Source organism: Monodelphis domestica, chromosome 1 (genome assembly GCF_027887165.1).
Source record: "Monodelphis domestica isolate mMonDom1 chromosome 1, mMonDom1.pri, whole genome shotgun sequence".
NCBI classification, from domain to species: Eukaryota; Metazoa; Chordata; class Mammalia; order Didelphimorphia; family Didelphidae; genus Monodelphis; species Monodelphis domestica.
In genome coordinates this window covers 542,336,365-542,362,996 of record NC_077227.1, presented here as the reverse complement: position 1 = coordinate 542,362,996, position 26,632 = coordinate 542,336,365, and the positions used below count along the sequence as shown (strand labels likewise).

Here is a 26,632-nt window from a genome sequence, read left to right as displayed (position 1 = left end):
TTTCCATTTTTTTGAAGGTTTTGATACATTTATTTGTTAGTCCTCTTCTGCTATTTCCTCTGTAGTCTGGATTTTTCCTCCATAAAAATTATCCAGGGTCAAAGACTTCTTCTTGTTCTTCTTGGTGTTGGGAAGTTGTTTTTCCTGGTCATTGTTTGCCATCACTGTGCTGGCTTTTCCTTCTCTTTCCAGTCAGAAGTTTGAGTGAGGAGGGCAGGCTTTCTGTATATTTAGCTTAGGAGGGAGGCTTTTGCCTGAGGCCATCTCTCCGGTCTCTAGAGTTTCTTCTGTTTGTAGCCCTTCTCCGTGCTATCCCTGTGCCCAAGGTCTGAGCTCTTCTGCCTGTTGGAGTCTCAAATCTAGCTGCTCTCAGGGGTGGGTCTTTGATGGTCTTAGTCAGCTGCCAAGGATCTAGAAGTGCCCCTTGTTTGCTCAGTTTGAGTGATTCTAGCGCAAGTGGCCTCTGAGTCTAATGCACTGGCTCACTGGGGTGGGGGAAGGTAGATCAGCTTGCATTTTAGTGGAAACTATTTCACCCCCTTATAGTGTGGAAATGCACAAATCCCATATGCCTTTACTGCCGCACTTTATTGTTGAGTCCCTTTGTTCATATGAATTTGTTTTTTTTTTTGGCCTTTTGAGATAGTCTATATCAGTAGGCATTGAGGAGAGGTCAATTCTCGTGTTTAAACTTAAGCCATGTTTATCCAGAAGTTCCCCCAGGAGAGCTTTTCAAGGTTATACAATGGTAGGTGTTAAAGGTTTGATTAAAACTTAGGCTTTTTGATACAAAATCTGCTTTTACTTTCCCGCTATAATGCCCTTTCTTATTTTTTTAGCTTTTTACCCAGAACTTGATGAAGTAATTCTTTACAACTTGAGAATATTTGTTCAGCTTATCTCCAGTTTTGGTCCAGTGAAATATCATTCTCTTCCATTTCAGATATGAGTCAAAAAGAAAGGGGGAAAATAATCTTTAAAAATGCCATTTCCAACATTGGTGTTGATTTTGTAATATTTTCATTGGACAAATTCTTTCAGAATTTCCATAACACTCTCCCCAATTCTTTCAGAATTTCCATAACACTCTCCCCAGTGATTTGAGAATTTGTTCTTTGCTCAGATTCTAACAACTCTGAAATTGTTTCAAAATCATAGGAGAGTAATTTAGAGTTGGAAAAATAATGATTTTTAGTACAACTCACAACATAGGTCCTTCCCACATTTCACTTTGGTGAGTTTGATTATAGCTTGGTCTAGAAGTGACTTAGTAAAATTAATTTTTAAATGCAAAATAATTTAGATGTAAATAAAAACTTGGGTAGAGAAGAAGTGTTGCTCTGACAGTGTTTTAGAATCTGTCAAAGTGCAATACTTTTCTTCTTGCCTCATGCAAATATATAACAGATCTCTGTAGCAAGGGTAATTTTGAAGCCCTAAAGAAAAATTTTAAAATTTTGTCTGCTAGAGTTCTATATTGAGTTATTGAGTTACTGGTTTAGGAGAAATGACAAAAATTTTTTTTTAATGGGAATAGGTCTGATAGATGAATTTACTAAGAAAAAAATCCATAATCATCACTTTTATTTTCTCATTGTGTTCCTTAGTCCCTGAGCTTTTTGGACCTTTTTTTTTTTAATTGTATGCTACCTTAATAACTGGGACTTTTGGCCAGTGTGAGTTCATATTTGCTATAAGTTTCCTGAGTGCTCTATCCTTGATGAAAAATAATAAATAGGACTATAATAAAAGCAAAACTGAAACATTTATGAAATTCCCCATGCCAGTAAAATTGATGTACAGTCAGAAGAATTGGATTAAAATCTCAGTTCTTTCTGTTTCTAACTATGTTAGCTTAGGCAAGACCTAGTCTCTCTATACCTCCAGTTCTGAACCTATAAAATGGAGAGGTTGAATTAGATGATCTCAAATGCTCTTTCCAGTTTTAAAGTCCTATCCTCCTAAAAAGGAAATGATTATGGGTTGAAATGGTTAGGAAAAGCTTACATTAATTCCTCTTTTTGATCATATCATTTTATCTTTTCTGTTATTCTGTCTAAAACAATTTTTTTTGGTTCCCACCTTGACCTGCAATCCCTCTGTTTCTCTGTGCTCCTTTAGTTCATCATGTCTATCCTGTGTTAGCTTTCCTCCTTTCAAATTTTGGGCCTGTTGTTAACTGTTTCAACCATACATACTTCTTCATACTCATAACTACCCTGTGTCTTACCAAAAAACAATCTTGAGTTATCTCCTTTTCTTGAAAGAACTATCAAGATTGGATTCACTGCAAAATTGATATCCTGTCTCTGGGAGTAATCTGCCCAGAGTTAAACAGATATTAAGTTTCTAAGGCTGGATTTTAACTCGGGTCTTTCAGACTCTATCCATCTATATCTATACTATATCCATCGTACCACCTAGTTGCCCCCCAAATACAAAAGGACATAGATAATACTATCTAGTTTTTTATGTATAGCCCACAATGGATTTGGTGGCCCCCCATTTCTATTTGAGTTTGTTACCACTAATGTTAACAACCCAGAAGGCATTTCTTCGCTTTTACCTCCTCCTCTCATTCCTGATAACCAGTCTGTTGCCAAGCCTGATTAATCCCATTTCTACAAAATCTCCTTTCCTCACTCTTAAGTCTACCATCCTAATTCCAGGGCTTATATCTTCTCTTAGAATATTGCAATAGCTTCCTGATGATCTTCCTGCTACAAGTGCAGACTATCTTCTTTAATGCTGCAGAAATTGACTTTCCTGAAACATAGACCTGACCTGATAATTTTCCTGTATAAGAAGCCACAGTGGCTTCCTCCTTCTGGAGAACAAACTCCCAGTTCACCAGTTTGGCATTTAAAATCCTTTCTGATTTGACTTCAGCCTACCTTTTCAGGCTCATTGCCTATTAGTCTCATTCACACAGTCTATGTTCCATCTGGGGTCACCTTCTCTTCCCTGTACACATTCCATCTCTGTCTTTGTGTCTTTGCTTTGGTTGTCCCCCAAGTGTGCAATGGGCTTCCCACTAACCTCCCTCTTGCTTCTTTCAAGGCACAGCCCAAGTGCCACTTGTGCCTGGAGAACTTTATTGACTTCCCACTGTGTATTTATTTATAAGTATCTTATACTTGTCTGTACAACATAAACCTCTGAGTGCAGGGATTGTCTCATTTGATCTTTGTGTGTCCATTCCTAGGCACTTAGGGGGTGCTTAATATAAATGTTTGAATAAACGGCTGAATCATTAGCTTAGATAAGTCCATGCAGTCTGTATTGAATTTACATACTTGAAATATATCAAGAGAAATAATAGGCAGGGCACTCCTGCCAAAGGAATGGTTTAAGCAAAGACATATCCAAAAAGCCCAGAATATTTTTGGTGAGTCAGTGAATCAGTGAGTCAGTGACCAATGGAAAAGTGTGTATTGGGAAAAGAGAAGAGAGATATAAAAGACTGTAAAGTAATTTGGTACCAATTTGTGGGAACTAAAGACTGAAGATTCTTGACATTATCTCATAAACAAATAGAAGCCTTTGATGATTTTCTGATGGACAAGATATGATCAGAACTTTCCTTTGGGGAGGTTAATTTTATTGGGGACAGAGAGCAGTTCTGTGAAAACTGTGCTAAATTTGCAATTAGAGGATAGGGGTTCAAATGCTGTCTCTTCCTCTTGCTACTTGTTTCCTTGACTATATGACTTACATGGTGCTTTCTAGTCTAGAAATCTATGAAAAAGAGACTTTAAAACTAATCCAAGTGTAAAGTAGAGAAGACTTCAAAACAGGCTGATGGCTTTGGAAATAGAGAGGAAGTGAGCAAAGAGAGAGATATTTTGATGCAAGAATTGATGAATTATGTGATGTAGGAGAGGAGAGTCTGTGCCAATATACCATTAAAATGACAAAAAAACAAATGAGTATATATATATAGAGAAGATTATATACTTGCAGATATATTTTTGCTTGATATTTTAGTCCTCCAAGAAAGCTGGTGAAATCATGTCTTGGCAGACTGATGATAAAACATATGTGAAGTAAAACCAATTTTCAGTTGGCCAACTAAGAGAACAATATTGTTGGACCATATGAGCTCATTTTACTAGACTTTTTACTTAACTGAGGTGGATGGAACTGTGATCTCACAGATGGTGGTGGTAAATATTAGAAAGGTAAGAAGAGGCCAGGTTATAAAGGACTTCGATAGCCAAATGGAAGATTTTATATTTGGTCCTGGAGACAATAGGGAGTACTGAAGTTAATCGATTGGGGAAGTGGGTGGTGACATGATCATACTATTATTTCTCTTGATATATTTCAAGTACTCTCAGAGAAATAGAAGTATACTGGCACAGACCCCCCCCCCCTTCCCCCTTGCCTTATGACCAGCCTATTTTCTCTTCCCTAGTATACATTTTGGTGATGACATCTTTTTATTATTTGAAATTATTTATTCATTATGTTACAGACTGATTATACCTACCCTTGGCCTCTCCCTAGCCCTCTTTGTGAAAATTACTTTCAATTCCTTGGAGTTAAAATTTTGTGTACCATGCTTCAAAGGGAGAATATTATTATTAAAATTATGGGCCTTTGGTGATGAGAACAGCCTTGATGCATTAAAGAAACTTGAAAGTGTCTTGGAAACAGCCTAATGTTGCCTTTTATTATATACCTGAACTCCCTGTCTTATTTACAAATTAATGGGCAAAGTTTATGTTTGAATTCCAGCTATATAACATAATCTAGGCAATTGGCATTCTTTGACCATTTCATTTTTCTTGTATACATGATCAAGGCAGTCCTCCTCTCAGTTTTAAAATTAACCAATACCTATTAATTAGCTGTAAAATTCCATTTATTTTGGAGTAGAACATTAAAACTTGAGAAACCAGGAGGTTTGTACCTCTAGCCTTATGTCTATTAGTAATCTTTCATGTGATCTTGTTCACTTCAACTCTTCTGGACCTTGGTCACATACTCATAAAAGGATTTCAGTTCTGCAAGCCCTGTATGTCTCTCTTCATTATTGACATGGATCATTCTTTAGGCTTTCATAAATGAAAGAATACATATATAATAAATACAAACAGATTTAGTAAGCCTTTACTAAATGACAAGCACTGATAACACAGATAGAGAGTTGTCTGAAATTCTTAAAGTGCTTCATCATAAACTAGAGTTCAGGGATCCCTGGAGTTTATTTTATGGATTCATAACTATTTGATAGCCATAGATAAGGAGGAAAGACAAAAGTAATCTTTCTTTCAATTTCAGAGACAGATATTCCCTATATGTTATGCTAGCACTCAGGTAAACAACAAGTTGAACAATAACAACAAATCTCACAGAGGAAAAATACAGAATTCAACAAATTGTTTGAAAAATTAGAACTAAAAGACTTAGGGTACCTTCTAAATGGGATCACTAAAGAATACCCATTTCTTAGCACCAGATGAAAATAATAAAGGTAGAAATACTAAATACATCTTTTATAGATCATAATGCAATTAAAATAGCAAACAGCTTAATAGTAGAAACGAAACATGAAGATTTAAAAGTAGACAATAATGAAATAAAAATAACTAGTGAGTCAAAGGACTTAGAAAGGACATAGTCAAATATCTTAGAAATAGTTAATAATTTCCTGAAAGAAAATTTTGTGATGAGATGACATAAAAATTTCTAGGATGTAGGTAAAAGAATCTTTATTGGAAAGATATGTGCCTAAAATATATTAGCAAATTAAAGGAGTTTTAATGAATTCAGTATTCATTTAAAGAAATTAGAAACTCAAATAAACTGAAAACAATCACAAAAGAAGAAATCCTAAAAATTAGAGGAGAAATAGATAAATTAGAAGATAATAATAAAGGTACATTTACAAAGTAGTTTCTTTTCAACAACACTGTGAGATGGGTAATGCAACTTTTTTGAAATAGAACAAAGTGGTGTATATGGCTTAGTTAATTTGTCAGATGGTGTAGATTAAATAGCATAAAACTACTAAAACTTTTGGGGCTCTTTATATTTTAATATAGCTTTGCTGCTATAGTCATTCTGTATACTTCCTTTAATTTGTATTACTTCATACAGTTCTTCAAATATTTCTTTAAATCCTCTATATCATTACATTATTTTACTATGTCATTTCTTATTATTACATTATATAATTTGTTCTGTCATTCCCCAGTCACTGCACACATATATTGTTTATCAGATTGTAGATCAAGTTCTAGAAGAAACTTTAAATGTAATCTAATTCATCCTTTTCAATTTATAAATAAGAAATCTCCTTTTTGGGAATAAGTGATTTGTCCAAGGTTACACAGTTAATAAGCATCAAAGTAGCCTTTGAACTCAGATTCTCTGACTCTAGTGTCAGTGGTTTATTTCTCTGAACCACATCAATTCCCTCCAGATTTTTATCACAAATAATGTAACTATTAACATTTTCACAAATGTGAATCTTTCACTTAGAAACTTCCTTGATACTATCAGTAACTCACTTAGTAAAGATTTATTAAGTGAATACTTTGTATCAAGTACTATGCTAAGTACATATGTCATACCTTCTGGGTCAAAAGGGATGTTCTAGCACAATTTCAATTTGTTTTCCAGTATGCTTAATAGTAATTGATGTTTGCAAAGTGCTTTACAGTATTATTTTATTTGATCTTCACAACAACCCTTTAAGGTAGATGTTATTATTGTTGCCATTGCATGTTACTATATAATATTACATGTTATATTATGCTTATATAGAATGTTAATTATACATAATGATTCTATAGAAAATATTACATTATGTAATGATAATATAAAATGATTAATTACAACTTCACTAGTAGTCGATTAGTATTCTTGACTTCCTATAGTCGTTCCAACAATGTATTTTCCCCATATTTGTGAGTTTTAGGTGTAAGAAGTTATTTAGGTGTTCTTTAATTTTTATTTTGTGATTACTAAAGTTTTGATGTGTTGAAAAGGTTTAGTAATTTGTAGTTCTATGTTTGAAAATTATTTATACTTTTTATCAGTCTAGTGATTTTCCCATGATATCATTCAGTTCTCCCTCATAAGAACAAGAAACTCAGGAAGTGTTTGTTAGAAGACCTCATTTAATTCTAAGAAAGACAGTTTCATTTTTAAAGACATGTGAAGTTACTTGCTCTGTAATGTGGGTAATTAATTAATGTTATTCGAAGGTCTGGTTCAAAGTTACTTGCTCTGTAATGTAAGTAATTAATGTTATTCAAAGGTCTGGAGTCTTAGATATGAGGTAGAGGATAGGAAAATCTTCTCTAAATCAGAAATTGAAGGTTTTGGGAGGGCAGGCTAATTAAAGTTCTATAGGTTATAGTGGACATCATAAGTCACAGGGTTAACAAGAAAGAAAACTTCAGATGGTAGAAAGTTCTACAGTAATTCATATTAGATGGATTGTTTTTCAGAGTTCATGGAATGCTACTACATGGTCCATAGAATGGGAAAGGAGAAGAGGAAGGAAGTACTGTCATATCCTGTTGGAAAAAGGGTCAGCAGATGCCAGTAATTAGTCAAACACCCAGGCAGAGACAATAGACTAAGAGCCTAATAGGGAACCAGGCAAGACTCAAAAGAAAAACCAGTTGCCACCAGGCCTCTTTTTGAGTTCAGCATTTTAGGGGTTTGAGAAGAGCAAGAAATCTGGTTTGAAAGCCTCAGGCTAGAAGGGGAGTACTGAATAAGGAGTTGAGATACAGAAATATTTGAGGATTAGACTATCTTCCCCAAAGTCAGACCCTCAAAGAAACCTCTCCAATTTTCTTATCTTCTTTGTCTTCTCTAGGATCAACTTGCCTGGATTTGTTAGTCACTCTTTGAATGATTTGGTCTTGCTAGTCATCTTAGCACAGTGCCTGCATGAAGTAAATTCTTTTTAAAAATTACTTTATTTTACCAATTACATGTAATAACAAATTTCCCCATAAGTTTTCTGAAGTTTTATGGACCACATTGTCTCCCTCCCTCCCTCATTCCCTCTTCTGCCTAGTAAACTCTTAATAGATGTTTCTTTGTTGACTTCACCACCTTTCCAGTGTCCTTGAATTGTGAAATCTTGAAGTGAACTCAGTTGTCCAGATGCCATTGTAAGCAGGCTTATAATCACAAAATTTCAGCCCTGGAAGTGACCACCAGCAAATTCTGGCAAGTGGTCCAAATCTGACCCACCAGCTGTTTTTCTGTGGCTTGTCAGTCAAGATTAGTTTTGATATTGTTTATGTATTTATATTTTATATTGAACTAGGGTTCAATGTCATCATTTTACACACAGGCATGATAGAGGAGGGGTAAAGGTAGATGGGGATAGGAACAATCCAATCCCAAGTCAAAAATTCTTTCTACCATACCATATACCACACCATAACACTTGTTAAAGATAACAGACCTAGTTAGTGACAGACCTACACCTAACATCTCTTTTTCATCGAAGAGCAGCTTTTCTCATACCATATTACAGCCAAGATTATGTTGCATTTTTTTCACAGGCTAGTTGTCAAATAGTATCCTGCTTCTATTTAAAAGAATTTGCTTAAGTTGAGTAACATCTTTATTTCTGAAAATTTTTGCTTGCCATTCTCTCTAATCCCCATTTGGTTCCCTACCACTTCTAGTTAATCATGGCTATTAGAATGTAAACTTCTGGTACTATATGTACCTTGCCTCCCAGAAGATACTGTCAGCAGTGGGAGAGTTGTTTAGGTATCTTGCATTGGGTGCCAGGGTTTGGAGGGTTTTTAAAAAGCACAACTTTGTTGAATGTCTTCTATGTAGAGAAGAGCCTTCTCTGCAAGACATATTCTTTGGTCAAAGGGAATTGATTCTTGTCAAAGAGGCAAACCACAGGTTATTTTTATTCCATAAATTTCCTACATTTCTTGTCCGTCCACTTCTCTAACCACATGCTGGAACAGAACTGTGTTTGCAGCTATAATCGGCTTGCTTAAACACTGGTTAGGTGAGGAATCCAAGAGTTCTCAAGGCTTCTAAAATAATATTACATTACTATTGACCCTCTGGAACTTGTACAAAAGAAGATGCTTTTAGAAGAGTAATTCTTCCTTTTTCTTTTTTTAAGAGCCTATCAAATGTTCAAAAATATCCCCAATTATATGTTGTGGGGGATGTCTGATTCATGAGTGATGATGTATGACAGTGAAGCATTCTGGCTGCAAACCCTCAAACAAACCTATTTAGTTTCTAGTGTTCTGGAACAAAATGCACCTTCAATGGGATGTCTACTTTATGTAACTTGGAACACTCTCACCTTGAACATCCCTTTGAAGTCAGATCTATGTAAATGTTACTAGACATTTCACTGGCAGATTCTGTGCTGTGGTTTCTCCCTGCTCCTGAAATTTGTATTGTCTTGTGAGCCCCCACCTTCCTCTTTTAAGTAGTGATTGTCATTTATCTTCCCTGGAAAAAGGTGGCTCTGTGAATGTGCAGTTTTCTTTCCCAGAATAGCTCATCTCCCTTACCACTCTAACTATTTTAACATGGTGCCAAGTTGGTAGATGTATTAGGCTCAGAAGACTTGGATACAAATCTCAGGTTTGCAAATTAGAATAATCCTTATCTGTAAAATTGGGGATAATATTTGCATTATATTTAATAAATACTTGTTGAATATGATTAACTAGTTTATTGAGTTGTAAAGTAGAAATTATTAACATTGTGATCATATTTTTTCATGGATAGAGAGGGCTGGAGCAGGTGTATGAAGGCCAGTACACTGTTTTCCAGATGTTCTCTGAGACTTCATGACCATTTGACTTAGAATGAAAGCATAGCTCTGAATCTTGTAGGGTCTTAGAATATGGAGCTGGAAGGACCATTAGAAATCACAAGTACCCTCATTTTATAAGTGAGGAAAATGAGAGGTTTGGACTAGAATAATTCATAGGGTTATTGATCTAGAATGGGATCACAGCTCAGAGTCTATCTAATCCAACTCTCAAATTATAGATAACAAAACTGGAGGCCCAGGGAATGAAAGTAACTTTTCCAGGTAGTAAGACTCAGAGATGGAATTTGAACCCAGGACATCTGATTTCAGAACCTGAGGCTTTTTTTTCACTGTTTTCTCTTTCCCATGTCTAAATATCCAATCCATAAATTTCTGCAATCAATAATAAAGTGGTTTTTTTTGGTCTATTTTACTTGGCTATAATCTATGAATTCTATAATATGATTTTCTTATCTCCTTTAAAAATATTATATCCACTGACCTTATTTTTCTTGTGGCAGAAATAGCTGATTCTAAAATGAAAAGACACATTTGGTGTTTTTTCCCCTTCTTAAAGTTGTAGAGGATCTATCTTGTGGCATTCTAATAGCAAGGATGGCAGTGAAATATTTCACCCCACACACCCAGTGCCCCTCAGGTTCTTCTCAGTGGTCTAGTGTGAGCCTGGAGGAATGAGGAAGAGAAAATACCCAAAAGTTTCTTTTGTCTGTCAAGTTCCATTGACATTGGACAAATAGAGCTATTGGAATACTATTGTAGAATACCTGTCAAAGAAAACATCCTTGTGGAGACTGATAGTGTGTCTTTTCCATTGAGTTGGAAATTTATTGTTGTCCTCAGCCTTCTTTGTGTGATCCCTTTAATTAGCTCAGGAGTGTTTCTGCTGGTATCTTTTAAACAATTTAAAGAGTAGAAGATATATGTGTTGCAGCAGGGCTGATCTCTTACACTCCTGTCCCCTGCCAGTTTGGCCAGACCATAGTATTTATGGAAGGGATACTGTTTAACAAAGCTGGAAAGGTAGATTGGGGTCTGGTTTGTGAATCACTTCAAAAGCCAGATGGAGGAACTTATATTTGATCTCAGAGGTAATAGGGAACCTTTGAATTTATTGACTATGTAGGGGTAACATGGTCATATCTGTACTTAATGAAATCCCCTTGGTTGTCTGTGTGGAGAAGAATTTGGCCAGGGGAGAGACTTGAGTCAGGGAGACTTAATTAAAAGGCTGTTGTAATATTCCAGACATGAGGTGACTGACTTGATTTAGGTGGTGACTGGATGACGGACAGAAATATACATTATTTGAGAGATGTTATAGAAGTAGACTGATATGATTTGTCAACTTCTTGGTAATGTGGGGTAAGTGAAGGGAAGAATGAGGATATAAATTTGGCTAACTAGAAAGATAGTAATGCTCTTAACATTAATAGGGGAGTTTAGAAGATGAGAATGACTTTTGAGGGAAAGACAGTAGATTCTGGTTTAGGTATGTTGAGTTTGAGATGTCTGTGGGAGAATAATTTGAATTATTTTATTATTGTTATTTAACTTACATTTTTGCCTACCCTAATGCATTAAATAGAATGAAACCTCCTTGAGGTCAAATTTTATACATTTTGGTATTTGTAATACTTATTTCTCAATAAATATTCATGAAATCATACCCTTCTAGAGTTGGAAGGAACTTTGTTTTAAATAGTTTTAACTTCTCTCATTTTACTCATGAAGAAATATATTAAGAGAGTGAATATGACAGGTTTCCTTCCTCCAAATCCAGTAGTCTTTCCAGCAAACTGTAGATCAGAGGCAGGGAGGTCCCAGATGGCCACTGCATTTTAAGGCCTATTAGTGCTTAGCCAAAGTTCTCCATTTTCATTTTTCACAGGTAGTTAACTACTGTTGCTTGTTAAAGGAAGGATTCCCTCTTAACTGCATTCATGCAAAAATTATTTCATATCCTACTTAATCATTAACCAAAAACAAAACAAAACAAAAAGAAACCAAACCAGGTCCTAAGCACTGAGTATTTTATTTTGCCATCTGTTCTACTACAATAATTTAATCAATGCCACCATGATTCTCTGGACCAAAACTTCCTTCTTGGAACACTTTCCCTATATGTGGTTTTTTTTTTTCTTATTAGAAGATAACTTTTGAAGGCAGGGACTTCCATGCTTGCTTATGGCATTCTCATCACCTGCCACATTGCCAGGCACAGAATAGAAGCATAATGAATATTAGTTCATTTTTGTCACTACCCTTCCATGCTTTAGGTTCTATTGTGATGAAGATGTTTTTGTAAATCTTAAGGTGCTCTAGAAATGTGAGCTAGGTATATCTTCCTTTCAGTACAATAGGTCACAACCTGTCTACAGCTTTTCTTATCTTATACCTCTACTTCATGTCCTACCATAAGCAGAAACTCAGCCAACCCCTTTTTTGGGGGATCTTTCTTTAGTTCTTTTAATTATGCAGGGCATATGGTATCTATCCCTTACTCTTATCCTTATCATCTCCCTTATTCTTATGTGAATTCCATGTCCTAAGCAAAGGGAAATGTAGATAGCCAGAATTGGTCAATGTAACTGTTAGGTTGACCCAAAACCTTTAGGAGAAGAACTGAGTTCTTGAATGTCTTTCACTACCATGGTAGTATTCATGAAAATAGTTCCCCTCTCTGAACCTCACTTTCTTTGATAAGATGAGATGACTGGACTAGATCATCTCAAAGATTGCTTTCAGCTGTTTTGACTTAAGTGTTTAAAAATATGTCATCATTTCCTATTGATATTCAGTATGGCTTTGTCCTTTCCAAAACTTAGATAATTGATTTACAGTTAGACATGTGGTGGTACAGAAGGTTATTTTGGTTGGTCTAGCACCACTAGTCTCCACATTTTCAAGTGGTTTGTTTACTGTCTCTAAAGGGGAGGAAGAACTGAGTAATGTAATGGTCTTTTATTGTACTGTGTAATTGGCAGTTGAGTATATCTAAAAGTAATTGGTTTATATAACATCAGACCTTTTAGGTGGAAAATACTTAGTATTAAATACCAGCAGTGTTGTTTTTATTTAAATAAGACTACTGGGAAAATGAAGACATAGCCACCTCTTTAATGTTTGCAATTGTATTTAAACTTTATGTATAATAAGGTATTGTTTAAAATTTATGGAACATGTATTATAAAATGTTTAATGTGTTTCATTAGTTTTGCTGAATTGCTCTCCTCTTTTAATTTTTGACTCACTGGATAGGGGATGGAAGAATATATTCAGTAGTTAAATAATATAAAAAAGATAAATTAAAATGCATATTGCAGTTAAATCTGGCAATGAGTGTCATAGCACTTCATAGTGCATCCTGGTGGGATGATTCTATTTACTGGGCTTGTTCAAACAGTGATCTAGTATTTAAATGTCTGAAATATATTTGGGACTGTGCTAGACTCTGGAGATGGAGTCAGTTGGTGCCACTAAAGAAATTTTATATTCTCTTAGGCTAAGGGTTCTTATCCTTTGTTATAGCATGGATCCCTTTTGGCAGTCTGTCGGAAGCCTGTGGACCTCTTTCTCAGATTATTGTTTTTAAATAATCAAAGAAAATGTTGAATTTCAGAGGCTAGTAAAAATAAAGATATAATTTCTTCACACTCAAATTCCTGGTCCACCTAAAATCTATCCCCTCTCCCCCCCAAAAAAGGGTCTGTGAAGCCTAGGTTGAGAACCACTATAACTAAGGGGATAAAACAGGCACAAGAGACCTTTTGTCTCCCTTCCCAACTAAGTATTGCTTTGGATTATGACGTTCATTCCTTACATTTCAGGCAATATAATGATAATACAAGACCATGAATTAGTCCAGGGAGAAATAGATATAATTGTGATTTATATTAGGAAGGGTGAGGTAAGAGATCCTAGAGGAGGTAGGTGTTTGGCATATTGACATCAAGGATATTGTTATAATCCAGATTTCTTTTGACCATCATGCTGGTTTTTTAGGGATGCATGCCTTCCTGACCTGTTTTTGGTACCTGGAGAGGACAATGTCATAAACCTAGTGGGCTTCAAATAGATGTTTGGACATTAGAAAAGAATGATTCTGACTTGACCCTTCTAACTCTTTGAAATCTGAAAAGGTAAGACTGATGATACAAACTGCCCTACACATGTAGCTTTTCAGTTTGAATATTTTACATTATTTTATTAGAAACAAGTCAACCAAAGTAAATAAAATTACATTGTATGTTCTTTATTGCATCTCCAAAGTTCATGGTCAACAATAAAAATTGACAAGTTTTGTTTTGTTTTATGTTGGGGAAATCTTGTATTTTGAGTAATCATGCCCATTCTGTTTTGAAACTGTTCATAGCTTGTTTCATCTTTTGTTGATTTCTTCTGCAATATTTTTAACCCTCTTATCATGAGTTGTATGTCCATTCAGCATGAATATGCTTAAGCAGACATCATCTGGACTTTGTGGTACTTTCCAGCTACTCTAACCAGAGTGATTCTCTAGGAGACAGAAAACATTCATTAGAGAGAAGCTCCTAATCCCATGCTGGGGGTACCAGTATATAGTCATAATGATATTGGGTTGAAGAAGAATTTACAAAAAATGATGTGGAAAGAGAACAAAGAAAAAAAAGAAAGCTTTTGAAAAAAGAGAAAACTAGCAGTATGATGCAGGGAACCAGAATTTTGAACCAGAGAGTCTAGAACCTACTAGGTCTAGAGTTGAAAGAAAACTCAGAGGCTATCTAGTCTAACTCTTCCATTTTACTGATAAGGAAACTGACACTCTCTAAAATCAATGGACATGACCAAGTCATACATCTACTAAAGGGAAGAAATGGAATTCGTACTTTGGTTTCTTCATCTATAAAATGTGGGATTGAAGGAGCCCTCTCCTGTAAAGAATGGCAGTGGAGATTTTGTTTAACAGCAAGTGGATATTATAGATTTAGTTAACCTGATTTCATGGATACATCTTTAGCTTTGAAGGATTGTTGTTGTTCTGTAATGTTCAGCTCTTTGTGACTCTATTTGATATTTTTTTGGCTAAGATTCTGGATTGGTTTGCTATTTCCTTCTCCAGTTCATTTAACAAATAAAGAAAGTGAGGCAAGCAAAGTTAAGTGACCTGTCCATAAACACACAGCTAGTTAGTTTCTGAGACTGAATTTGAATTTAGGAAGATGGGTGTTTCTGACTTAAGCACAGCATTCTATCCACTGTACCATCTAGCTATCCTTGAAGAACAATAGCGATTATTTAATCTTAACTTTTCATTTCTTGAATAAGGAAAGTGAAGCTTATCAAGACTGACTATCTTTTCTAAGTTCACACATCCCTAATTTATGATTTTGACAGAATGTTTGATGAGGTTGGAGACAAGATAGAGAAATGTAGGCTGAATGTGATATTTATAATTAATTAATAATAAGATTAATTATAATTTTTTAATTTAATTAATAATTAATAAGATTTGGAACTTGTTAAATGACTTCTAATTATTGTGTTTCTAAGATCCTGGAAACAAATTTATATGGGTAATTCTCATTATCCCTCTCATCTCTTTGTTTCATTTTTGTTGTTCTTTTCCACTGTTGCAGTAATTATGTATATTACTTTTTTTTATCCTGCTTAATTTATCACCATGCCTTTCTGTATTCTTCTTATTTGTCATTTTTTTATGATACAGTAATATTCTATTATATTTTTGTACCACAATTTGACTATTTCCTAGTAAATGGGCTTTTGTTTCTAAGTTTTTTCTACTACAAACAAATGTTGCTATAAATACTTTTGTGTATATTGGATCATTCTATCTTTGATGTTCCTGGGACATAGACATAGCAATGGAATTTCTGGAACAGAGGAGATGGACATGTTAGTCCCTTTAGCCTAGGTTCTACAGTACCAATTATTTTTTCAGAATGGTTAAAATAATTCACATCTCTACTAAAAATTATTAGTTTGCCAGTGTTCCCATATCCTTTTCAACTCTGACTATACAAATTAAAATTCAATAACCTACTTTTTGATAATGTAAATGTAAATTGTTTGGGAAAGAATTACTTGACATAGTTTTTTTTTTTTAAGGTTGTTATCTTTTGCTTTTACATCACTTAAATTTTCCCCTGTATTCTTTTCTGCCTCCAGAGTCATCCTTTATAACAAGGAATTTAAAAGGAGTAAAAAAGAAAAAACAAAACAGATGAATGAATTTTATTTTAAAATCTTTTTAAATTTTAAATTCAGTATTATTTTCAATTCTGAATTCTTTTCTTTATTATTCTTCTCCCCCACTCATTTAGAAGTCAAGAAAGCAAAAGAAAAATAATTTTGTAGTTATGTAAAATATTTCCTTGTTAACCATATTAAAAAAGAAAATAGAAGATAAGGAAATATTATTCAGTCTACCCTCTCAGCTCTCTATCTACAAACAGATAACATGTTTTATCATTAGAGTTTTGAAATAATGGTTGGTCATTGTGCTTCTCAGAGTTCCTGAGTCTTTCAAAGCTGGTTATTATTATAATATTGTTGTCATTGTATAAATTGTTCTCTTGGTTCTGCTCTTCACTTTGCCTCAGTTCATAAAAGTCTTCTCAGCTTTTTCTGAAATAATTCCTTTGGTGAATACATTTTAATAATTTAAAATTCTTTGCAGTGTCCCACATTTGTGGACCTACTATCTCTTCAATGCAGTATAGTGAGTGAAGAGAGAATAGTCAAACTATGTTAAATTGCTTAATGTTTTACTTTTTTATTATTTACTTGCCTGTCTTTTCATTTTTGTCTATTTCATTTATTCTCTTACTTATTTGTTCTAATTATATTTTGTTTATTTTGCTACATCCACCTACTTTAAAACAAGACAGCAGGGGCAGCTGGGTGGCTCAGTGGATTGAGAGCCAGATCTAGAGACAGGAGGTCCTAGGTTCAAATTTGACCTCAGACCCTTCCCAGCTGTGTGACCCTGGGCAAGTCATTTGACCCCCATTGCCTAGCCCTTACCACTCTTCTGCCTTGGAGCCAAGACAGAAGGTAAGGGTTTTAAAAAACAAAACAAAACAAGACAGCATAGTCAAAATTTCCTGGTTATAAACAGAGAGTTGTCATATTAAGGGCTGGTTATAATTTTAGTGTTTGGTAAATCAGACTAATCAAGTTGTTTTTTTACTAGGTTGTTTTGATTTGAGAACAAGTTTGTAAAGGAAAACAAATATATGAATGCAATAATTATTGTTTGCTCACAGTGAAGCTTCATTTCTTGGTCCATGAATTATCTTTAAATAGGGGGTCAGTTTAAGTAATAGTTTGGATATTTTATGTCTGTTTTATTTCTCCCACCCCCAACCCCACCCCAGTGATGTTGCTGAAAATGGATTCCAGTGGACATTGGTTCCTTTGGTCTTCCCAGAATCTGAAACGATCAGTGGCCTGTGGTTTGCTTTGGGAAAAGCACAGATTGACTGAAGAATTTTCCAATGCCCCAAATTATACAAAGATGACTACTTTTTTAGAAATCACAATATTTTTTTAAACAAAGACTTCAAAATGAAGACTCTTCTGTTTCCTCTTCTGTAAAGAGGGTGAGAGACATTGGATGAGAGTTTCTCTTCCTGATTTAAACCTAAGATTATTTATTTCTCAACTGACCAGTGGATTTTCCTACTTGAATGTCTTTTTATTATGCCAGTCTCCACATATCTAAAAATACGACTTGTCATTCTTCTTAAGCTCTTCTTTTTCTCTATTTCACCCTAACCTCATGCATACCATTCTTGTATTTCTGAGGTCAGATGTGTTTTTGTTATGTTTTTATTTGTTGCTGTAGTCAAATTATATATTGCTCTAGTTCACTTTTCTCTGTATCAGTGCATACACATCTTCACATGCTTCTCTGATTGCCTAATATTGGCCTTTTAGGAGATAGGCTCCTTTTATGAGTCAGGATTGCTTTTTTCTTTGTGCTTTTATCTTCAATGTCTAGACTAGTTTTAGGCACACAGTAGGTAGGTAACAAAGAGCCACAGTGGATAGAGCTCTGAACCTGATGTTAGGAAGATTAATCTTCATGAGATCAAATCTAGCCTCTGACACCTAATAGCTGTGTGACCTTGGGCACTTAACCCTATTTGTCCCTCTTCCTCATCTGTAAAAAATGAGCTGGAGAAGGAAATGGCAAAGCACTCCAGTATTTTTTGCCAAGAAAATCCCAAGTGGGATCATGAAGAGTTGGACATTATTGAAAAACAACTGAACGACCACAAGGAGAGTAGGTGTTTTATAAATATTTCCTAGTTGATTTCTTAAAATGCTGTTGTACACCATTCTATTGGTACATCACAATTTATTTAGCCATCACTCAGTTAATGGATAACCACTTTGATCTAGATTTCTTTTAAGGATTTTTTTTGGGGGGGGGTGAAGGAGCAAAGGGTATAAAATCACTTTGTTTTCCAAAACTACAAGAAAGCTTACAAAGCACATTAACAAGTTCAGAGATTTAGAGCTGAAAGTGAACTGAAAAGTCCATTTATTCCATCTTGCTTTTATCACAGATAGGGAACAAGCATTAGGGAAGTTGTGACTTGCTTAAGGTTTGAAGTTATCAGAAGTGAGATCTGAACAAAAGGTTCATTGACTCTAGAACTGGTGAGCTTACATCATTAAACCTCTCAGGTAGGAGTTTTCTCATCCTCATCTTAATGGATGAAGAAACTGAGGAAAGGAGAAATTAAACGACTTGCCCCAAGATCACTGAAAACTTATAATGTCTGACTCTTAGCCTTTTACTCTTTCTTCTTAATACTTTATTTAAAAAAGTATTTATTTTTATTTTGAGCATTTAAAAAAGAGAAACATGTTTATGTATGAATTGTGAAGTTCTGCTGTATATACTTTAAATGTTTATTATTTATAATAGGAATAATGTATTCCTGACCTGTGTCTCCTTTTTGAAGTTCTTTCTGTTCTCTTCTTTATATTTTCCTAATTTTTAATTGTTGTGATTACTTTATTAAATAGCGAGACCAGGTTTTAGCTCCACCATCTATACATTTATGTCTCTTTCATAAATGTTAATTTCTTATTTGTCATTTTTGGCAATTTGATGAATATGAGGTAGATCTTCAGTGTTGTTTTAATTTTTATATCTTGTTATTTGAAACAGTTTTTCATTATTAGAAAAGTGCCTATTCATATCCTTTGGTTTTGTAGCAATTGCCTTTATATCTTGTCTATCAGATGATTAAAAGAAAAATTTCCTGTAAGGACTTTAACTAGTTAACTATGGTTAATAGAAGGTAGGATTTAGAAGGAAGCTTAATAGTTTGTATTTTTTTCTTTTGATGACAACTAATTTATATATATATATATATATATATATATATATATATATATACCCTCTTTAGAGATATTTGATACAAAAACATTCTTGTTTTCCTTTTCCCCTCTGGGAACTGGATTAATTGTTTCATCTGTAATAGCTGACAAACTTCAAGGGTGGTCATCACCTCACATCCTAAGGGCAAATTTCCAGTTACTCCACCTAGCAATGTGCAAAGATAGTTTTAAGAAATCAGATACCAGTAGGGAGGGGTTCTTTCCTGAAGCCTTTTCTTTATCCTCCCCCTCACCCACCTCTCTCCAGACAAGCACCTTTCTTTATTTTTTTTTAAAGTTGATTATTTACCTATACACCCATGTCATTCCTGTAATGACATACTGATTTTTCATGACATTATTTATATTTCTTTCTTATCTTTTCCTTTTTCTATTTTTTCCTGTTATATAACCTTCCATGTGCTTATGCCTTATCTTTCTAATCTTCTCACTTCCTCATAATTCTCTATACTCCCACAATGCTTATAGGTACTCAATATTAATATTTGATGAATAAATCAAAATCTTTTTCAAATCTAGACTGAGAAAACACAAGTCAGAGGCTAGAGTTCCTCAAATTTGGTTTCTACAAAATTGGACCAGAAGTGAATAGGCAAGATCCAGTGCTGATTTTAGTTAATGAGCTACCTATTTTTTGGCCTTGGATTATATGGTAATATGTTCATTTTCATAAAGAAAAAAATTAAGAGCAGACTATACCAATAAGCAACACTTCATCTGTGAAAACTTAGGGATTTTCACGCACCTCCATGGCTTAATTTAGTTTGGGATATTATGCAACCCATGCAGGGGCTTTTTTCTTCTTTAAACCTCCCTCAGGCCTCTGTGGCCATAGCTTTCTGTAATGATTTCTTTTTATAGGTATTGGTCCCCCTTCCCTCAGAGAGTTTGTCTGTATTGGGTGGGACACAGAACTGAAGTAAGAAATCCCTAGATATTGGTTCCTGTAATGGTTGAAAGGAATTATTTTGGAAAGAGAATGTTGTAGTGTGAAGGTCTGTCAGTCTCCTCCCTTGGCATTGACTTCCTTTTTATAATCTTTCCTTTTCTAACCTCTCTAGACTTAGAGAACCATTTTGGCTTTAGGGTCTTCTATGCCTACAGGATCTTACAAATCCATGGTTTTGGTCTGGTAGTTTTACAGAAGGGGATGAGAAGCAACAAGGCACTTTGGTCCATTCACACATCCCAATATCAATGGGGGAAAAAAAGTAATAGCCATATTTTTTACCTAAGGTAGGATAATAGTTTTCTATCTACAAGAGATAGCTTATTGTATAGTAATTGTGAGAAATCTAAACCAATTAATATCCCTATTTTAGTTGTTCACCTACAAAAATGGGATGATAATAACTGATAACCACCATATTTGTTTTTGTTTTATATTTTGGTAAGTTCAGATATTATTTTACTTTAAAAAATATTTTATTTTTCCAATTACATGTAATAAGAGTTTTCTGTGTATATTTTCTGAAGTTATAAAATCCAAATTATCTCCCTCCCTATTCACCATCCTGGAGACAATAAACAATTTGACCTGAGTTACACATATATTATCAGATCATAAGTTTTTTATAGATTAAGGTATAGTGAATTGAATGCTGGCTTTAGTTGTAAATATCTAGATTCAAGCCTTTTTCTCCTACTAGTTGTGTATCCATAGGCAAAATAATTTCATAGCCTTGGAGGTGAGTGAAAATCTCTAAATTTTCACAGATGAATTTTTGTTAAATAGAGATAATATCTACAGTACCTACCTACCTTACAGGGTTGTTGTGAGGCTGAGATGAGATGATGTGTATGAAATGATTTGTAAAATTGTCAATTATTTTTAAATATATCATCCTTTTCATGATTTTAGTGGAATTCTGATACAAATGGTCCTGATAAGTCATTAACCTATTATTCTTTTATGTCTAATGTATTAACAAGTAATTGCATGAAAAAATTGTTTTTTTATAAGATAGTAAAAGTATGATTTGCAAGCTTGTCTTTTCTGTAGGTTCACTGAAAGCATCTCCAGGATGGACACCTCCAGTGGCTGACAGCATGATCACGGGGATGTTAGTTCGTGAAAGATAGTGAGCTTCTGATGTTTAATATATCCACCAGGAGCTCGTTGTCTTTCATAAATTAATAGACGAAAAGTCCCCGTACTACAGTAGAGACCTCAGATATCGTGATGGGACCTGGATCAGTGTCACAGACTGCACTATTTGCCCACAATCGCCAAAAATAATGTTAAGCCATAAAAATTTAAGAATGATATTTTTGGTAGATGTTTCCATTAAAAAAACAAAATCTGTAAGTTATATGGAATGAAGAGCTTTCAAAATATAAACTTGTAGAGGAAGGAATTAGAATCATGTGTAATCAGGAAGATAGTTACTTCAATCTATTTCTATTATTATTGCTGTTATATTATTTTTATTGGAGTTTAGATAGAAATGGTTGTAGGATAAAATAACTATGCTAATATACTTTAAAATTTTTTTTGTTAACTGTTTTGCAGGGGAACAAGGTGACTGCTTTTTTGAATTCAACTAAGAATATTGGGCCTTCATGTTTAAATTCTTAATTTCTATTCATATTTGATCCAATCTGGCTTTAAGAATGAACTTTTTTTTATGATTGTCCTCCATGTATCTGCATGCAATAAGTTATATATTCTGGGGCTAGAGATATCATAGACAAAAAAAGCTGTATAAAATCCTTGCCCACAACTGTTGAGATCTTTTATCCAATTTCATAAGATGGTGGCATGTAACTAAAGTGTTGGGTCAGTCATTTTCATACACTTTGCTGGTTTTCCTGCTATAAGTGATCAGGAACCTCAGTACATCTCAAGCAGATGGGGTATGGGTATTTCTGGTATGTTCCGATGTATCTGGTACCAGAACATGAAGGGATGCCCTTCCCTCTGCTGTCTCTCTTCCAAGATGATTATCCCACTGGTTTCCAATAGGGCCCATCTGTAAGGCTGTGCTGGTTCACCTCTTTCTTACATTTATAGAAGCATTCGCATCTCAGTGGTGCTATGCCAATCAGCATTTTTGCTAGAGATCCATTGACTCATGTCAGAAATTTCTTCCAGGCGTCTTCCCTAGCTGTCCCAATCTAAATTTTCCTACCCCATGGATGATGGGTTTGACTCTTAGGACGATATTGATTTATGATTATTATCAGATTTAATGGCTTATAGTAATTATTATTATTACAACTATTTTTAATGTTGACAAAACTTCGTTTTTGATACTTACATATTGTATTGAGGTAACTGGATCCTAGAAGACCAAGCCATTGGAATGTATACTCTGGCAAATTCTAATCTGGAAAGTCGTTGAGTATGTTCCTCACAATAGACTGTGCATTTGTACTATCAGAGGAATAGTCTGGCCACAGGCAGAGTAGTCACCAGCTCATTAGCTCCTTGGAGAGTAATTCTTTGGGTAGTGACCCCAAAATTGTTTCTAGATGTTGCTTTAATAACCTAAGGGATACAGTGCATTTGTTTAGACTCATAAGTCTGCTGTTTTTTTGTGATGTCACCAGCCACTCATCAGTCACTCACAAACTACAGAAACCAGAGATCAGAAATCCTGTATCTCCTGTGACAGTTAAAAGAGTTGGTTGGCATAAACTGAGACAGATAAGATATGTTTTTTATATTAAAAGAAAAGTGGTCACCAGGGAAAAATTCCCAAATATGAAATATACCCAAGTCATCTGGGTTTTATGGAGATTTTAATTAATACAAATGAAGGAATTAAAGAAAGGGAGAGAAACAGAGTAAGAGGGAATAGTAGGAAAAGGGCTAGACCAGCTTAGGCCAGCCTTAAGGCTTAAGCCTTAAGAGAGAGATCAGTCAGTCTTTTATCAACTCACCACAAGATTTGTCCAAGCAAGACTCTAGTGTTCAGAGACCCACCAGTTTAGCTTTGGCCAGCTCAATCTTCCAGAGACCTCTTTTTAGCTCCTTTTAAAGAGAATTTTCTCCTATGTCACCTCCCCTAAGTTCTCACATCTACCAAGCACAGTAGACTTTTCCAAAGGACAGACCATTCTTAATTCACATCTGAGTAGACTAAACTTTTGAGTAATTCACACCTGAGTAGACTAAACTTTTCTGGGAAGACTAAAACTTTTGAGTAAGTTCTCACCTCTTTGCCACTTGCAAGTTTACAAGTTGCCTGACCTTTATAGGTATTTAGCACCCTTTTGTATTAGATCTAAAAATAGGCACAGTTTAAGAGCCTTTGCCTTACTATAAGTATGGGTTAAGTATTTTTCATTGTTCAGTAAGGAGTTTACAACTTTATCTTCCCCTAAAGTATGCTTAAGTATGGGTGAAGTAGAGTTCTCACATTCCTGATCAAGTACCTTCATTGTTTAAAATGGGGAATGGTCTTAACCAAATCTTATGAAGTAGGATCCGAGAATGTTTAATATTCACACTCCAAAGACCAGGGTGCATTTAAGATACAGCCCAAGCTCCAGGATTGAGGGGATTTGGTATAAGGGACTCATATTTCATGTCCAAGGATTTGGCAAAACTCACAAAAAGTGACTTTTGAACTCTAAGCATCTAATCATTAGCAAACATTTACTTAGCTTTATTATATTTATAACATTGAACTAGATGGTGGGAACATAAAGCTATAATTAGATGATATAATATGGATCTTACACTCCCAATAGTAGAGGTGACATGTACTAATCAAGGTAGCATATGTTAGGTACCAACTAAATGAGATGTGGGAAAATGTTTTACTAGGACTTTTGAGGAGAGGAAGGAAGAAGAAGGGGGGAGGGGAGGGTTTGAGAGGGGCAGGACATGGAGGGAGGGAGGGAGGGAGAGAGAGAGACAGAGAGAGAGAGAGACAGAGAGAGAGAGAGAGAGAGAGAGAGAGAGAGAGAGAGAGAGAGAGAGAGAGAGAGAGAGAGAGAGAGAGAGATTTCATTCTAGACTGCAAGTCAGTAAAATGAAGAGATTGGAGTAGGTTGATTTCCAAATTCCCTTCTAGCTCTAAAGCTGATTTTTAAATATATATATGAATTGAGCTATTTCTGGAAAGGAGGGCAGGATTTGAATAAATTGGCACCCTAGGAAGGTAACTGTACTGTGTATTCAGACAACTCTAAGTAGACTAGATTGCCTGTATTAGGGATATGTGTTAGGAGAAGTTGTAGTTGACTAAATAGGTAGTATGATGCCATCTTGTAGAAACCTTTGAATTCTAGGCTAAGGAATTTGAATTTGTCCTATAGACAGTGGGATGGTATTAAAGATATTTTTTGGTATGATAGAGTGGGAAATGTTAAACTACTTAGGAAGATTAATATGATAATAGCATTTAAGATTGGATGAATCATCAAGTAAATGTATGAACAAATCAATTCAAAGCTATCCCTATGATTGGGGTGAAATAAATTATACTTTAATTTTCCTGTCTGCTTTAGTATCATTTGATTCAGTGAATAGATACAGAAATGCAAACACATGCCTTATTGATAGTAGCCTGGTCTAGTTTCAAATGAATGATAAATCATTTGTCAAATGACTACATTTTTCTGAGTTTAATAGTTTAAATGCAGTATCTGAAGGTTTAGGTCCTAGTCCCATATGTTTGAATAATTTTGAGACTTTTGCCTCATCACTTGAGATCTCTCTACTTTAGTTCCTTCTTTAAAATGAAGTGATACTTTTGATCCTACTTTGTTCTCTCTCTTGAGGGAGTTGTCTCAGACTGAAGGACCCTTGGACGGGAGGGGGCTTCAGAAATTAACCTGAAAGACCTTGCTGATTTTGTGAAGAAGAAGAAAGAAGATTTTAAAAAGCTGGTGTCCTCCATCTCTCTAGATGTCTTCGAGTCACAGCTTGTGATTGGACTACTTTCTCAAACCCTCATTTTAGATTAGGGACATCCTCATCCCTCTCACCTCTGTTTCCCATACTGTTATCCCAATAAACCCCCTGAATTGAAAAGGAAAAGAAAAGAGTATCTTTATAGTTCATTCAGGGGGGAGGGAAGTAGCCAAAGGCTTCAAGAAGAACTGGGTGGAGGGGGTTGGAGAAGGGAGGGAGTGAAGAGGGTTGGAGGTTAGAAAGATATACTGATCCATCTTAGGGATCAGTAGGCAAACCCCAGAGCAGTTCCCCTGTGTACCAGCATCCCTGTGTGGCAGCATCCCTCAGCATTTTTCATTCCCACTTCCATTACAACCAAGCAGTTTTATGTTCCTGTAGCAGCTCTCTAGTCACAAGCCAGAGGACAGCAGTCATTGCAACAAGAAACAGTTTCCCCTCAGTTTATCTTCTCTATTTCAATAAGAAATAATTTCCTCAGTTTACTATTCTATTTCAGTGGGGAGATGCAGACAGGATTTCTTGGGCTTGGAAAACTCTTATGGAAACTCCTAACACCGATGCAGATGGGCATTTGATTCTAAATCATAATCTGAGATTGTTGACTGGAGTCACAAAGGTTAAGTTACTTTTCCAAAATCACATGTGTCAGAAGCAGTACTTAATTCCAGGTAATTCTAACTGTAAGACTGGCTTTTTATCCAATATGCATTAATGGGTGAAAATATTAAAATTTTTAGAAGACTGGGAGACAGTTGTGGTATAAAATATACACTGTTTTACCCATTTTTTCAGTTCCAAAAATATGATAATCTGGATAACAGTTCCAATTCACCTCTAAAGAACACATGGTTTCTAACCTCATTTTGATGGTGTAATTAAAGGTTTTTGTTCAGCTAATTTGACAATTTTCTCCCATGAGGAAAAGTGTCCTGAGGAAGTCCCCATGTGAAAGTGTTGTTATTTCATCTGTCTTATTGACACCTTGTTTGGCTGATGTCTGGGCTCTGACAGATAGCTGAAGTGTCACCCTGGACCAAAATGGAAATCCTTGAGGAGGGAGCTACTGACACAGGCAATCTGGGGTGTGCTCTTGAAATTAGCTCTTGGTTCCAAAAATGAGACCAGAAAAAAGTTTTAAATGCCACTTGGAATTTATTCCCTGATTTTTAGTTTTTATTTTTGGATACTAAAATGACATATGCTGTGTGACTCATTACTATTCTTGGATAGAGTCCTGGAACAGTAGAATAGGAAAGGACCTTTAAATATGCATGTGGATGATACTTTCACTACTTACCTCACCAGGCTGTTATGGGCAAAAAAGTATCATGCAAACCTTAAAGCATTGTTAAAATGGATGGCTATTATTATTTGCAAATCTGAGAATTCCATTTTACAATTTAAGAAAAGCTGCTCATAAAGGGGCAGCAAATGGCTCAATTAGTAATTAGTAATGGAGGCACGGTTATGATAATCCAGGTTTTCTCACTCCAGGTTAATTATTTGTTTTGTTTTTCTATATTTGTGAGACTCCTTACTACCCC

General features: G+C 35.0%; 1 protein-coding gene across 10 annotated transcripts in view; it reads left to right on the top strand.

Annotated features, from left to right (window-relative positions):
* The window catches only part of RNF144A (ring finger protein 144A), a 161,347-nt gene that overhangs the window by 30,391 nt on the left and 104,324 nt on the right, over positions 1 to 26,632 (top strand). For 3 of the 10 annotated variants that reach the window (XM_056813346.1, XM_056813347.1, XM_056813348.1), the window contains one exon: positions 13,805 to 13,941. The exons of the other annotated variants lie outside the window; for them this stretch is intronic. The gene's annotated coding sequence lies outside the window, so the exon portion shown is untranslated. The remainder of the gene's footprint in view (positions 1 to 13,804; positions 13,942 to 26,632) is intronic. 10 annotated transcript variants of the gene reach the window in all.